The following is a 17,221-nucleotide window of genomic DNA, read 5'->3' on the forward strand; positions in this document are numbered from 1 at the left end:
GTTCTGAATGTAATTTGAACCTCCTTGACAGTTCAATATAAAGCAGAGACTTATATGAGAGAGTGTATTAATATATTTGGCTTGAGCACATATTTTATTTATATTTATATTCTATTATGTTTAATTTAGCATTCAAAAAACTATTTCATCCTCAAAAAGTATATCATGATTCTGTCCATTTTCAAGTGAGTGGGAAAAGAAAATGAACATCTTGGACAGTAATGCTCAAATACCCTGAAAACTTTTGTCTAGTGGATAAACATTACAAGGAATTGCATGATTAACTATGAAAGTAAGTAGTTTAAAAAATGCAAAATGTACTTATTCTATGATCATATGTGTGTTAAGTATTACAGGGCACACAGGAAGAAGATATGGTTCACTTTTATAAGTAAAAGCATATAGAAATTTGGAGGAAAAAGTAAAGGGCTGAACTACTTAAAACATGTTTTATAGAATATATGAGATTTAAGTTGGACCTTGAAGGATGTAACCATTTTCATATTACCAGTATAAGAAATGACAGAAAGATCTGTCAAGAGTTGAGCATAGCCTAACATGGCATGGTACTACTACCTTCATTCACCATTATAAATTATTATACATTCTTTTATGTTTTCATTATGATTGTTTGTTATGCAATTAATTAGGATTAAGAATGAGTGCTGAATATAACTTACAACGTTGTAATTTAATAAACTGACATGTCACCAAGAATATATTATTGGACTTTGATATGCTAAAGTTAATGTATTCTTAAAAGTACTCGAGTAAAAGAACTACACTTTTTTTTTTTTTTTGTGGTGGGAAGAGGGGGCAGACACTGGAAATAAACTCATTTTAGTATAGAAAGAAAATAAAATAGTGTTGAAATGGCTTTTTCCCAGGGAATCCATGCTATTTTGTGTAATCATACATATAAAATTTATGCATTAGCAGTTTTTGTTAGAATTGATTGTTGAGAGTTAAAAGCATTTATGACTCATTTAAAATCTTTGAGAAAAGCTTACCAAGGACAACACATTTTAAATAATTCAATTTACCCAGATATTGTATAGCTTTACCTTTTCAACATAATGTTTGCACTTCCTTAAAAAGTTTATATACTAGTGGGGGACTTTAACACCCCAATTTCATCAATGCATAAATCAGCCAGACAGAAAATCAATAAGGAAACACAGGCTCTAAATGACATATTAGGTCAGATGGATTTAACTGATATTTATAGAGCATTCTATCCAAAAGCAGCAGAATATATATTCTTCTCAAGTGCACATGGAACATTCTCCAGGATAGATTAGATCTTGGTTCACAAACAAGCCTCAGTAAATTTAAGAAAATTTAAATCATATCAAGCACCTTTTTTGACCACAATGCTATGAGATTAGAAATCAACTACAAGAAAAAATAATGTAAAAAAAAAAAACCATGTGGAATCTAAACAATATGCTACTGAACAACCAATGGATCACTAAAGAAATCAGAGGAAATAAAAAAAGACCTGTAGACAAATGAAAGCAAAGACATGGCAATCCAAAGATCAGAGTAGAAATAAATGAAATAGAGATGAAGAAAACAATAGAAAAGATCAATGAAACTAAAACGTGGTTCTTAAAAGATAAAAAGAAAATTGATAAACCTTAAACTCACCAAGAAAAAAAGGGAGAAGGCTCAAATCAGTAAGATTAGTCTTCTGAAACTATTCTAAAACATTACAGAGGAAGGAACACACATAAACTCATTGGATAATGCTACCATTACCCTGATACCAAAACCAGACAAAACTATCACAGAAAAAGAAAATTACAGACCAATATCTTTGATGAACATAGACACAAACAAGGTTTGGGGAGGTCCATCAACTACCTTGATTACCAGTCTATTCTTCGGTGACTCTTATGATAAAAGTACACCATTATCAGAAAGAAATTTTTCTGGAAAGTTGAAAATATGACACATTACTTTCAAAGAACACAATTATGTAACTGGAGTAAACTGACAAGACTGAAGCAGTAAAACTTACATCTAAAACATATGTCCCTCAACAAAACACTAGCAAACAAAATCCAACAACACATTAAAAGGATCATACACCATGATCAAGTGGGATTTATCCTGGGGATACACGGATTCTTTAACATACACAAATGAATCAATGTGGTAACCATATTAACAAATTGAAGAATAAAAACCATATGATTATCTCAATAGGTGCAGAAAAAGCTTTTGACAAAATTCAACACTGACTTATGATAAAACTCTCCAGAAAGTGGGCATAGAGAGAACCTACCTCAACATAATAAAGGCCATATATGACAAACCCACAGCTAACAATATACTCAATAGCAAAAAGCTGAAAGCATCTCCTATAAGGTCAGGAACAAGATAAGGATGTCCACTCTTGCCACTTTTATTCAACATAGTTTTGGAAGTCCAGCCATGCAATCAGAGAAGAAAAAGAAATAAAAGAAATCTATATTGGAAAAGAAGAATTTAAACTGTCACTTTTTGCTGATGACATGATACTATACATAGAAAATCCTAAAGAGGCTACCAGAAAACTAATAGAGCTCATCAATGAATTTGGTAAAGCAAAGCTAATACACAGAAATCTCCTTCATCTCTATACTCTAACAATAAAAGATCAGAAACAGAAATTAAGGAAACAATCTCATTTACCATCACATCAAAAAGAATAAAGTATCTAGGAATAAACTTACCTAAGGAGGCAAAAGACCTGTATTCAGAACACTATGAGATGCTGATGAAAGAAATTGAAAATGACATAAACAGATGGAGAAATATGCCATGTTCTTGGATTGGAACAATCAATATTTTCAAAATGACTACACTACACAAGGCAATCTACAGATTCAATGCAATCCCTATCAAATTACCAATGACAGTTTTTACAGAACAAGAACAAGAAATCTTAAAATTTGTATGGATACACAAAAGACCCTGAATAGTCAAAGCAATCTTGAGTAAGAAAAATGGAGCTGGAGGAATTAGACTCCATGACTTTAGACTATACTACAAAACTACAGTCATCAAAACAGTACAGTACTGGCACAAAAACAGAAATATAGATCAAAGGAATAGGATATAAAGACCAGAAATAAACCCTCGCACCTATGGTCACTTAATCTATGATGAAGGAAGCAAGACTACACAATGGAGAAGTCAGTCTCTTCAATAAATTGTTCTGGGAAAACTGGACAGCTACATGTAAAAGAATGAAGTTAGAACATTCTTTAACACCATACACAAAAATAAACTAAAAATGCATTAAAGACCTAAATGTAAGACCAGATACTATAAAAATCTTAATGGAAAAAATCATAAGCATTTTTCTTTCACATAAATCACAGCAAAATCTTTTTTGATCCATCTCCTAGAGTAATGGAAATTAAGAAAAATGAGACTTAATCAAAAAAATGAGACTTAATCAAACTTAAAAGCCTTTATGCAACAAAGGAAACTATAAACAAAATGAAAAGACAACCCACAGAATGGGAGAAAATTTTCGCAAATGATGCAATCAATAAAAAATTTATCTCCAAATTTACAAATAGCTCATGCAACTCAATATAAAAAAAAAACAAACAACCCAATCAAAAAAATGCCCAGAAGATCTAAATAGACATTTCTCCAAAGAAGACAAACAGATGGCCAGGAAGCACATGAAAAGTTGCTCAGCCTCACTAATTATTAGAGAAATGAAAATCAAAACTATCATGAGGTACTACCTCACACCAGTCAGAATGGCCATCATCAAAAAAAATCTGCAAACAATAAATGCTGGAGAGGGTGTGGAGAAAAGGGAACCCTCCTACACTTTTGGTGGGAATGTAAATTGGAACAGTCACTATGGAGAAAAGTTTGGAGGTTCCTTAAAAAAACTAAGAATAGAGCTACCATATGATCCATCAAACCCACTCCTGGATATATATCCAGAGAAAACCATGGTTCCAAAGTATACATTCACTCCAATGTTCATTGCAATGCTGTTTACAATAGCCAGGACATGAAATCAACCTAAATGTCCATCGGCAGAAGAATGGATAAAGAAGATGTGGTACATATATACAATGGAATATTACTCAGCCACAAAAAAAAAAGAATGCCATTTGAAGCAACATGGATAGACCAGCAGATTATCGTACTAATTAAAATGTCAGGAAAAGAAAGACAAATACATGAAATCTCAAAAAAAAAAAAAATACCAGATACAAGTGAACTTATTTGTAGAACAGAAACACTCTCAGAGAAGGAACTTCTGGTTATCAAGGGAAAGGGTTTGGGGGGATAGATTGGGAGTTTGGGATTGACATGTACACACATCTATATTTAAAATAAATAACCAACAGGACCTACTGTATAGCACAGGGAACTTGGCTCTATATTCTGTCATAACCTAAATGGGAAAAGAATTTGAAAAAGAATGGATACTTGTATGGGTATAACTGAATCACTTTTCTGTAAGTAACACATCATTGTTAATCAACTACACTCCAATATAAAATAAAAATTAACAAAATATAAAATATTTTAGTGTTATTAAATACCACAAAATGAAACTTTATAATGTTAAAAAGAATTTAAAAAATTTAAATATATGTATTTACATATGTGTATAATTTTGTTAAACAACTATCATATTTAGCATTCTATAAAGATACTTAGCTCTACTTCTACTTTGTTCAGGAGAAATTCAGATTTTACACATTTTTTAAATTTACACAAATTATTTAACTTTGTAACTGTTCATTTAATGTTGGCTTAACTATATCCAATATAATATTAATATATTGTTAAAATATTAATTTTAAATTCTATATTCAGGTAATTTATCTTTATCTGATTATTATACCTTGTTCTCTCTTAGTGCCCATGCCTACTTAACCTAAATTTTAGCAGCAGTACAATTTAATTGTAAAATACATAGGCAACCCAAGTTTGAATTTCTGCTCTAACATTTCCTCTTATAATTCCTAAAAATTACTTATTTCTCTGTCTTTATTCTTCATTTGTAAAATTGGGTACAAATTTCAACTCTCTCCTGAGGATTTTGTAAGTTTGAATAAGATAATTTATGAAATAAGCTTGGCAACTAATGAGGATTTAATGAATGTTGGTTACTATTCTTAAGTCAATTGTACTTCAAATTCTTCCCTTTCTGCCAATATATTTAAATTCAGAACCTCATCATCACTTTGCCAGTAATTTTTAATATGTGGGTTATAGGACATTAATTGGCTGTTAAATCAATTTATTTGGTTATAATTGCATTGTCTATTAAAAATAAAAATAGAATGAGTACAAAAATATCAGATCTCATTAAATATAGCAAGATTAAGAATTTTTTCATGAGACATTTATATGTGTATGGGTGTATGAATATTTTTATACTATAAGTCACATTAAAAGTTTTAAAAACCTCTATCTTATTTATGGAGTATTTGACCTATCTCTATAAATAAGAACCCTACTACTCCCAATTTCTATTTTTCTTAAGGCTGCCAGACTTAGCATTCTGAAAGTTGAGCCCTCATAACGTAGCAATCTATGTTCATTTAAAAATGAAAACAAAATTAAAATCAGCAAATTTTGGAGCTCCAAATTTAGTATATCATTCAGGACTCTTATAAGTTAATTCTAACCTGTCTCTCCTAAGAAGTAACACTGATTAGCTTATAGTTTCCTAAATTCCATGTTCTTTCAAAAACCTGAAAAACCTTCATAATCAATTTTTTCCTTCTATTTGTCATCTGTAAAGTCCCAGCTCAAATATCTCCCATTCAGGGAAGTCTCAGAGGACTATAAAGGCACTTGCTGCATTCCACCCTGGTTTTCTGTCAATAATTTCTCTTTGCTGTTATTCCTGTTTTATGTTTTTGTCTATTTAAAAGAAACAATAAAATTAATAGCAATGAAATAAATATCATCATTGTTTTTCTTTTCATTTAAAATATTAAACTTGCCTCATTGATAGTTGTCAGTAGTGACTTTATTTTAAGCTAGAAAATGATGTTATATTTATGACAACATGTTATGTTTTTTCTCTCTTGCAAGTCAAATAATTTACACAAATAGACCTCTAGGAAACCTGAATTACTAAAAGCCAATGTCACATTGGTCATATTACACACATATCAATATAATATTATAGAGATATGGTTACTCTGGCACATCTGTACATTTGAGAATTCAGTATCCTCAAAAGCCCACTTAACTGATTCCTCTACTTTGACCATCTTTCAACTTCTTTCTCTAAATTCAACTCAGTAATATTTATCTGATTCTCTGTAGTATTTTATTTTTTCTACAATTTTTCATAAAAATTATTTGAGAACACACATGGTCTTATTCTTCTTAATTTCTCTAATTTGTATATGCAGTATCAAGCTTGTCTTTCCAGCTGTGCATGTAGGTTTTTTGAGTTTTCGTTTATTTTGTTTTGTTTTGTTTTTGTTACAGTAACTGATAAAACATGTTGTTAAGAGGAAAATGGTAAAAAAGAAAAGAAAAACACATAAGAGGGTAAAAATAGATTCTTCTTCCAGGAACAAGTAAAGCTGAAATAAAATAATCCTGAACCTTAGGACAGTACTACATTCACATCTGAGAGGAGGGAAGCAGTCCGATAGGACTTGAATAAAAGGGGTACCTTCTTATGCTTGACATAAAATCTTTAAATGCCCATATTTTTGTGAGAGGATCTGAAAAATACCTTCTTCACTGAGTTACACAAAGCTTCTAAGTTATTTTGCATCTAGGAACTTGGGGGTCCCCAGTTAATAAAAAATCAACAACTCAGAATCATACAGCCAAGAAGGCATTTCTTGTACATGCATGCATGATCAAAACTGTGGGAAAATGTGTTTCTTAGCTCATATAATATATACAAAAAAGAAAATTTCACTGCAGCAATACAGGGGATATCATTAACAAATGAGATGCAGGATCCATTATTGCCAAAAAAGAATTCATTCACAATCTACATGCTATCTTTATCATTTAACATATTTATAAGACTTGTGAATGCGCTTCCAATCTCAGTATAGAAATTCTAATTTTCAGAGAGATTTTTAATTTCTCAATTTTATTATGTCATGGGTATTTCAGAAAATAATCTTTGTACAAATTGCAGAATGAGGAAATAGGGTATGCAAAAGATACAACATGTTGTTTTTACACTCAAAGAACTCCCAATCAAGTCGGAAATAATAGCATTTATAAAAATGCAAACATTAGGTAAGCATAGAGACTCAACAAAAATATGTAAAAAGGATGGTCATTCATAGGAGTAGAATATTTAAGTTTTTGATGGATATTTCAAAGATAGTAAAGTTGAGAACATTTCAAAAATGATGATTTAAATAAGTAGACATGATGATAAAGTACATATATAATGTAAAAATTCAAATGGCATTCATAAATTCAATATATAAAGTGTTTCACCTTTATTTTTTTTAAATATTATTATTATTATTATTTTTTATTTTGGTTGCACCAGGTCTTAGTTGTGGCAGGCAGGCTCCCCTTAGCTGCAGCTCACCAGTTCCTTAGTTGTGGCATGCAAATTCTTAGTTGCGGCATGCATGTGGCATCTAGTTCCCTGACTAGGGATTGAACCCAGCCCCCCCTGCATTGGGAGTACGGGGTCTTAACCACTGTGCCACCAGGGAAGTCCCTAAAGTGTTTCACCTTTAAAATAAAAAGCAACAGACTAAAAAATGGCAATTTATTAAAATGCCTTGAGATATTGAATGTAATGATTTAACAACATAGATACAATGTTATAAGAAATTAAATAATGAGACCAAATGTGTTACTCATAAGATTTGAGACAGGAATAATTTTGATGGAACATGGTAGCCAGTGGTATCTTCATGGTGTTATTGAATATAATTAATTGAGACAGTTAAGATTTACTTAGGTACACTGTGATTTGAGATTGTTCCATGCAAAGAAAATAACATAATTCAAATAATTTTAATAATGGTCCATTTACAGGCAGTCACAAGACTGGATTTATTCATAAGATACTTTTTTCAACCAATAACAAAAGATAAAGTTAGGTATACTGGATAGAGGCAGATTGTTGAGGAATGCAAATGTCAGTAAAACTAAATATAGTGATTCATGGTACTTGTTGGGTTTATTATTGTTACTAGTCCTCAAGTGTGTGCAACTTTGCAATGTCAAACTACACTCATATATTTTATGTCAGTTAGTTGGCAAAATAATATTTTTGTACAAACTAACCCTTAAAAAGGTTAAATTATTTTTAAGTAAAGTCATACATCTAGTAAGTTGAGAACCCAGGACCACAATGCAAGTATTTTTATACCTAAGTCCAATGCATTATTAGTCATATTCTTTGACTGTGAGTAATAGTAATCAGAATTCAACATAGCTTAAATAAGAAGTTATTAACTAAGAAAAAGTTCAAAAGTGAAGCAACATACTGGGTTCATTGTTTCATTACCACAATTATTAAATCCAGGTATTTTCTTCATGTCTTGTCATCTATTATTGTCCTTAAATTCATCCTCAGAATATTAGCATATCCAGACATCTTATGAAACTATGATAATAATCGAAAGAGGAAAAGAGGAAGTCTATTCCTATAGCTTTCTTAAGAACTCAAAGGAATATTTAACAGAAGGCGGGAAGCTTCGGAGCCACGGAGGAGAGCGCAGCCACAGGGGTGTGGAGGGCAAAGCGGAGAGATCCCCACACAGAGGAGCTGTGCCGACCAGCAACTCATCAGCCCAAGAGGCTTGTCTGCATACCTGCCAGGGTGGGCCGGGGCTGGGAGCTGAGGCTCGGGCTTCAGTCGGATCACAGGGAGAGGACTGGGGTTGGCGGCGTGAACACAGCCAGAAGTGCGCCAAGACTAGCTGGGAGGGAGTCCAGGGAAAGATCTGGAGCTGCCGAAGAGACAAGAGACTTTTTCTTGCCTCTTTGTTTCCTGGTGCGTGAGGAGAGGGGATTAAGAGCGCTGCTTAAAGGGGCTCCAGACACGGGCGTGAGCCGCGGCTACCAGCGCGGACCCCAGAGACAGGCATGACATGCTAAGGCTGCTACTGCCGCCACCAAGAAGCCTATGTGCAAGCACAGGTCACTGTCCACACCTCCCCTCCCGGGAGCCTGTGCAGCCCGCCACTGCCAGGGTCCTGTGATCCAGGGACAACTTCCCTGGGAGAACACACGGCATGCCTCAGGCTGGTGCAACGTCAGGCTGACCTCTGCCACAGCAGGCTCACCCCGCATCCGTACCCCTCCCTCCCCCCGGCCTGAGTGAGCCAGAGCCCCCAAAGCAGCTGCTCCTTTAACCTCGTCCTCTCTGAGCGAAGAACAGACGGCTTCAGGCGACCTACACACAGAGGTGGGTCCAAATCAAAGCTGAACCCCGGGAGCTGTGTGAACAAAGCAGAGAAATGGAAATCTCTCCCAGCAGCCTCAGAAGCAGTGGATTAAAGCTCCACAATCAACTTGATGTACCCTGCCTCTGTGAAATACCTGAATAGACAATGAATCATCCAAAATTGAGGAGGTGGACTTTAGGAGCAAGATATATTATTTTTTCCCCTTTTCCTCTTTTTGTGAGTGTGTATGTGTATGCTTCTGTGTGAGATTTTGTCTGCATAGCTTTGCTTTCACCATTTGTTCTACGGTTCTGTCCCTCCATTTTTGTTTTTGTTTTTTACTTAAAAAATTTTTTTCTTAATAATTATTTTTTATTTTAATAACTTTATTTTATTTTATCTTACTTTATTTTATTTTTTTTTATTTTATCCTCTTTCTTTCTATTTTTTCTCCCTTTTATTCTGAGCTGTGAGGATGAAAGACTCTTGGTGCTCCAGCCAGGTATCAGGGCTGTGCCTCTGAGGTGGGAGAGCCAACTTCAAGACACTGGTCCACAAGAGACCTCCCAGCTCCATGTGAAACCAAATGGCAAAAATCTCTCACAGATCTCCATCTCAACACCAAGACCCAGCTTCACTCAACGACCAGCAAGCTACAGTGCTGGACACTCTATGCCGAACAACTAAAAAGACAGGAACACAGCCCCATCCATTAGCAGAGAGGCTGCCTAAAGTCATAATACGGCCACAAACACCCCCAAAAAACACCACCAGACGTGGACGTGCCCAGCAGAAAGACAAGATCCAGCCTCATCCACGAGAACACAGGCACTAGTTCCCTCCACCAGGAAGCTTACACAACCCACTGAACCAACCTTAGCCACTGGGGACAGACACCAAAAACAACGGAAACTATGAAACTGTAGGAGACCTCAAACAGTAAGATAAGCAAAATGAGAAGACAGAAAAACACACAGCAGATGAAGGAGCAAGGTAAAAACACACCAGACCTAACAAATGAAGAGGAAATAAGCAGTTTACCTGAAAAAGAATTCAGAATAATGATAGTAAAGATGATCCAAAATCTTTGAAATAGAAGAGACAAAATGCAAAAAACGTTTAACAAGGACCTAGAAGAACTAAAGAGGAAACAAGCAATGATGAACAACACAATAAATGAAATTAAAAATAATCTAGACGGGATCAATAGCAGAATAACTGAGGCAGAAGAATGGATAAGTGACCGGGAAGATAAAATAGTGGAAATAACTACTGCAGAGCAGAATAAAGAAAAAAGAATGAAAAGAACTGAGGAAAGTCTCAGAGACCTCTGGGACAACATTAAATGTACCAACATTCAAATTATAGGTGTCACAGAAGGAGAAAAAGAAAAGGACTGAGAAAATATTTGAAGAGATTATAGTTGAAAACTTCCCTAATATAGGAAAGGAAATAGATAATCAAGTCCTGGAAGAACAGAGAGTCCCACACAGGATAGATCCAAGGAGAAACACGCCAAGACACATATTAATCAAACTATCAAAAATTAAATATAAAGAAACATATTAAAAGCAACAAGGGAAAAACAACAAATAACACACAAGGGAATCCCCATAAGGTTAAGAGCTGATTTCTCAGCAGAAACACTGGAAGCCAAAAGGGACTGGCAGGACATATTTAAAGTGATGAAAGGGAAAAACCTAAAACCAACATTACTCTATCCAGCAAGGATCTCATTCAGATTCAATGGAGAAATTAAAACCTTTACAGACAAGCAGAAGCTAACAGAACTCAGCACCACCAAACCAGCTTTAAAACAAAGGCTAAAGGAAATTCTCTAGGCAGGAAACACAAGAGAAGAAAAAGACCTACAATAACAAACCCAAAACAATTAAGAAAATGGGAATAGGAACATATGTATCGATAATTACCTTAAATATAAATGGATTAAATGCTCCCACCAAAAGACACAGACTGGCTGAATGGATACAAAAACAAGACCCATGCTGTCCACAAGAGACCCACTTCAGAGCTAGAGACACATACAGACTGAAAGTGAGAGGATGGAAAAAGATATTCCATGCAAATGGGAATCAAAAGATAGCTGGAGCAGCATTTCTCATATCAGACAAAATAGACTTTAAAATAAAGACTATTACAAGAGACAAAGAAGGACACTACATAATGATCAAGGGATTGATCCAAGAAGAAGATATAACAATTGTAAATATTTATGCACCCAACATAGGAGCACCACAATACATAAGGCAAATACTAACAGCCATAAAAGGGGAAATCGACAGTAACACAATTATAGTAGGGGACTTTAACACCCCACTTTCACCAATGGACAGATCATCCAAAATGAAAATAAATAAGAAAACACAAGCTTTAAATAATACATTAAATAAGATGGACTTAATTGATATTTATAGGACATTCCATCCAAAAACAACAGAATACACATTCTCCTCAAGTGTTCATGGAACATTCTCCAGGATAGATCATATCTTGGGTCACAAATCAAGCCCTGGTAAATTGAAGAAAATCGAAATCGTATCAAGTATCTTTTCTGACCACAACGCTATGAGACTAGATATCAATTATAGGAAAAGATCTGTAAAAAATACAAACACATGGAGGCTACACAATACACTACTTAATAACCAAGGGATCACTGCAGAAATCAAAGAGGAAATCAAAAAATACCTAGAAGCAAATGACAATGGAGACACGACGACCCAAAACCTATGGAATGCAGCAAAAGCAGTTCTAAGAGGGGAGTTTATAGCAATACAATCCTACCTTAAGAAACGGGAAACATCTCAAATAAACAACCTAACCTTGCACCTAAAGCAATTAGAGAAAGAAGAACAACAAAACCCCAAAGTTAGCAGAAGGAAAGAAATCATAAATATCAGATCAGAAATAAATGAAAAAGAAATGAAGGAAATGAGAGCAAAGAAGAATAAAAGTAAAAGCTGGTTCTTTGAGAGGATAAAAAAATTAATAAACCATTAGCCAGACTCATCAAGAAAAAAAAGGAGAAGACTCAAATCAATAGAATTAGAAATGAAAAAGGAGAAGTAACAACTGACACTGCAGAAATGCAAACGATCATGAGAGATTACTACAAGCAACTCTATGGCAATAAAATGGACAACCTGGAAGAAATGGACAAATTCTTAGAAATGCACAACCTGCTGAGACTGAACCAGGAAGAAATAGAAACTATGAACTGACCAAACACAAGCACTGAACTTGAAACTGTGATTTAAAATCTTCCAACAAACAAAAGCCCAGGACCAGATGGATTTACAGGTGAATTCTATCAAACATTTAGAGAAGAGCTAACACCTAGCCTTCTCAAACTCTTCCAAAATATTGCAGAGGGAGGAACACTCCCCAACTCATTCTATGAGGCCACCATCACCCTGATACCAAAACCAGACAAAGATGTCACAAAGAAAGAAAACTACAGGCCAATATCACTGATGAACATAGATGCAAAAATCCTCAACAAAATACTAGCAAACAGAATCCAACAGCACATTAAAAGGATCATACACCATGATCAAGTGGGGTTTATTCCAGGAATGCAATGATTCTTCAAATATGCAAATCAATCAACGTGATACACCATACTAACTAATTGAAAGAGAAAAACCATATGATCTTCTCAATAGATGCAGAGAAAGCTTTTGACAAAATTCAACACTGATTTGTGATAAAAGCCCTGCAGAAAGTAGGCATAGAGGGAACTTTCCTCAACATAATAAAGGACATATATGACAAACCCACAGCCAACATTGTCCTCAATGGTGAAAAACGGAAACCATTTCCACTAAGATCAGGAACAAGACAAGGTTGCCCACTCTCACCACTATTATTCAACATAGTTTTGGAAGTGTTAGCCAAAGCAATCAGAGAAGAAAAAGAAATAAAAGGAGTCCAAATCAGAAAAGAAGAAGTAAAGCTGTCACTGTATGCAGATGACATGATACTATACATAGAGAATCCTAAAGATGCTACCAGAAAACTACTAGAGCTAATCAATGAATTTGGTAAAGTAGCAGGATACAAAATTAATGCACAGAAGTCTCTTTCATTCCTATACACTAATGATGAAAAATCTGAAAGTGAAATTAAGAAAACACTCTCATGTACCATTGCAAGAAAAAGAATAAAATATCTAGGAATAAACCTACTTAAGGAGACAAAAGACCTGTATGCAGTAAATTATAAGACACTGATGAAAGAATTTAAAGATGGTATAAATAGATAGAGAGATATACCATGCTCTTGGATTGGAAGAATCAACATTGTGAAAATGAAAATGACTCTATTACCCAAAGCAATCTACAGATTCAATGCAATCCCTATCAAATTACCACTGGCATTTTTCACAGAACTAGAACAGAAAAACTCACAATTTGTATGGAAAAACAAAAGACCCCGAATAGCCAAAGCAATCATGAGAACGAAAAATGGAGCTGGAAGAATCAGGCTCCCTGACTTCAGAGTATACTACAAAGCTACAGTAATCAAGACAGTATGGTACTGGCACAGAAACAGAAATATAGATCAATGGAACAGGATAGAAAACTCAGAGATAAACCCACACACACATGGTCACCTTATCTTTGATAAAGGAGGCAAGCATATACAGTAAAGAAAAGACAGCCTCTTCAATAAGTGGTGCTGGGAAAACTGGACAGGTACATGTAAAAGTATGAAATTAGAACACTCCCTAACACCATACACAAAAATAAACTCAAAATGTGTTAAAGATCTAAATGTAAGGCCAGACACTATCAAACTCTTAGAGGAAAAGAGAGGCAGAACATTCTATGACATAAATCACAGCAAGATCCTTTTTGACCCAGGTCCTAGAGAAATGGAAATAAAACCAAAAATAAACAAATGGGACCTAATGAACCTTAAAAGCTTGTGCACAGCAAAGGAAACCATAAACAAGACCAAAAGACAACCCTCAGAATGGGAGAAAATATTTGCAAATGAAGCAACTGACAAAGGATTATTCTCCAAAATTTACAAGCAGCTCATGCAGCTCAATAACAAAAAATCAAACAACCCAATCCAAAAATGGGCAGAAGAGCTAAATAGACATTTCTCCAAAGAAGATATACAGATTGTCAACAGACACATGAAAGAATGCTCAACATCATTAATCATTAGAGAAATGCAAATCAAAACTACAGTGAGATATCATTTCACACCGGTCAGAATGGCCATCATCAAAAAATCTAGAAACAATAAATGCTGGAGAGGGTGTGGAGAAAAGGAAACACTCTTGCACTGTTGGTGGGAATGTAAATTGATACAGCCACTATGGAGAACAGTATAGAGGTTCCTTAAAAAACTAAAAATAGAACTACCATATGATCCAACAATCCCACTACTGGGCATATATCCTGAGAAAACCATAATTCAAAAAGAGTCATGTACCAAAATGTTCATTGTAGCTCTATTTACAATAGCCAGGGCATGGAAGCAACCTAAGTGTCCATCATCAAATGAATAGATAAAGAAGATGTGGCACATATATACAATGGACTATTACTCAGACATAAAAAAAATGAAATGGAGTTATTTGTAGTGAGGTGGATGGAGTTAGAGTCTGTCATACAGAGTGAAGTAAGTCAGAAAGAGAAAAACAAATACAGTATGCTAACACATATATATGGAATCTAAGGGAAAAAAAAAAAAAAGAGGTCATGAAGATCCTAGTGATAAGACAGGAATAAAGACACAGACCTACCAGAGAATGGACTTGAGGATATGGGGAGGGAGAAGGGTAAGCTGTGACAAAGTGAGAGAGTGGCATGGGCATATATATACTACCAAACGTAAAATAGATAGCTAGTGGGAAGCAGCCGCATAGCACAGGGAGATCAACTCGGGGCTTTGTGATCACCTAGAGGGGTGGGATAGGGATGGTGGGAGGTAGGGAGATGCAAGAGGGAAGAGATATGGGAACATATGTATATGTATAACTGATTCACTTTGTGATAAAGCAGAAACTAACACACCATTGTAAAGCAATTATACTCCAATAAAGATGTTAAAAAAAAAAAAGAAAAAAAAAACATATACTTCATTAATCTCACCACCTAGATATAAAGTTCTTTCTAATCTTTTTTTCTATGTCCACAGTTGTGTGTATGTTTAAACAAAGTTAGAATCACACTCTAACATATTTAACTTATGTGTTCTTCTTTTTTAATAAATTTATTTATTTATTAAAAAAAATTAACAGAAGCACATTTCCCTGAGCCCCATTGGGTAACATGCATATTGCTGATATAATGACTAGAATTGAAATGCAATTACTTTTAGACCAATAATAAGTATTTCTGGAGTTATTGGAAGGGAGTTCTTTTGTGTCACATGTCTGCATGAAGGAGAGGTGGATATCTGAATAAAATTAAAGTTATTTTCAAAAGGAAGAATTAAGTATCTGTGCTGGATAGAAAACTCAAAATGTCAACCTGAGTTTTTCTCTGCAACCATTAACAAAATGTGATTACTAAATGAACACATAACAAGGGAATCAAACAGATACAATGTGTCCGATCCTCTTTAAATTGAATGGCATGTGATAATTTCCTAATGATATGGTAAAAAATTACCACAAATTTAGCAGCTTGAAAAAATACTAATTTATTAATTTCACAATTTTACACTTTGTTTCATTATTTATAAATTACATTAAAATAATTATTTTAAATGATCTGAAATTTCTTTCTCTACATTGGTTATTTGATGTGTTATTATAAAAATGTTGAATAACCTTAATTGCATTTACTGATGTAGTTCGAAAACATTAACCTTGATTGTGAGGGCATATGGATTTCAATTCAGGTTATGCCATGAAAAAGCTTTGTAACATTTTGCAAACCAATTGATTCCTGTAAGATTGAATTATCTCATGTGGTGGCCAGACAACATTATCGCTTAAGGGCCCTTTCAGTTATCCCACTTCTAAATAGCAATCTAAAATTTTTGAAAATAATCAGGTCTATAGGTAGTCACATTATAGTGATTAAACTATATGGGTTGATTTGTTTTATTAAAAGATGAATTCAGAGCTACTTAGAATAATAGTTTCTTTTGGCTTCCATTTTGAGATATGTTATTAGCTGTGAAATAGTCAATCTATCTTAAGTTTGCTAATTCAGCCAATTTTGTCGTGAGAATCAATTTTCCTAAATATCTACTCTTGCTTAAAATCACAATGGCCCTGTGGAAAACAACTCTAGTAGGTACCCTCACCATACCTGCTTATTCTGTCTTAGATCAGATTTAAATGTGAAGAAACAAGTTGGAAATGGGAGAAACATTTTTTTAGGCAAGAGAATTTATTATCTAAACTCACAAATTGAGAATGGTAACATATGTAGAGAACAGATTTGAGAGTGTAAAGGAGATTGATTTACAAAAGCAGTTTTTCACATAAACACACAGAGACATACATGGTTACATGAACTTTTTCTTTTTTCTCCCTGTCACACTAGTCCTGCAATTTCAAAGTTTTACTTAGTGCGTTTCTCTTGCTAAATAGAATTTAATTAAGATGCAGCATAAAATTACATTTTATTGAATAATTGTATAGTCGTATGTTGAATATGTTTGTAGAATTACAAAAAGCTATCAGTACCCTAATAACTCTGGATCATAAAGGAGAGGAAATTGCATTGTTTTTGGTCAAAATTGGTTGGAATACTTACAGTAGATACACTGGAATCTTTGCAATAAATTATAAAGGTAAAAAAAGAATGACGTTTGAGTAAGTTGATTTCTGGGGTAAGGTAACATAATAT

This window comes from Balaenoptera borealis, assembly GCF_965194805.1.
Source record: "Balaenoptera borealis genome assembly, chromosome: 18".
Taxonomy (NCBI): Eukaryota; Metazoa; Chordata; class Mammalia; order Artiodactyla; family Balaenopteridae; genus Balaenoptera; species Balaenoptera borealis.